Below are 521 nucleotides of genomic sequence, written 5' to 3' on the forward strand. Positions count from 1 at the left end.
ATGGCTGTAACGAGGACTCGGTGCTCTCAACGGACCTTCACAAGGTCAGGCACTGGCCGCTACCAACGGCGTAAGCCGCCCGCTACCCCCCCGAGCGGTACCAGGCACCGCCCCACGTCACCCGCCCCCTCCTGACGTCACTACGGCCGTCGCTCCCAGCACTATTGCGTCGTGGCACGAACCCGGATGTGAGCGCTAGGCGGAGGCTGGGGAGGCCGCCTTGCCGTCTTCCGCCCTCACCCCGCTCAGCCTCCCGACAGGGACTGAAGCCGGCAGCGTCACCCCTGCAACTGCGCATGCTCACCTTGGCTGAGGACGCCGAGGCTGACGGGGACGCTCTGTCCGGGCTCGCACGTGAGTAGCAGGTGGAGCCACCAATGAGCAAGCGGATTGCACGGAAGTCCTGCCCACGGCGGAGGGCGGGTATTGTTGTGGGTGACGTCACGGGCGGAGGATGCGGGCGCCCCATTGGCTCCGGCTCGGGGGGCGGGCGCCGGGGTTTTAAAGGGGGGCCCGGGCGC

General features: G+C 69.1%; 1 protein-coding gene across 1 annotated transcript in view; it reads left to right on the forward strand.

Moving 5' to 3' along the window:
* The first annotated feature begins 280 nt into the window (after positions 1–280).
* Positions 281–521, forward strand: part of PDPK1 (3-phosphoinositide dependent protein kinase 1) — a 34789-nt gene continuing 34548 nt past the window's right edge. The window contains exon 1 of the mRNA XM_009320509.1: positions 281–354. The gene's annotated coding sequence lies outside the window, so the exon portion shown is untranslated. The remainder of the gene's footprint in view (positions 355–521) is intronic.

This window comes from Pygoscelis adeliae, unplaced genomic scaffold (genome assembly GCF_000699105.1).
Source record: "Pygoscelis adeliae isolate BGI_AS28 unplaced genomic scaffold, ASM69910v1 Scaffold173, whole genome shotgun sequence".
NCBI classification, from domain to species: domain Eukaryota; kingdom Metazoa; phylum Chordata; class Aves; order Sphenisciformes; family Spheniscidae; genus Pygoscelis; species Pygoscelis adeliae.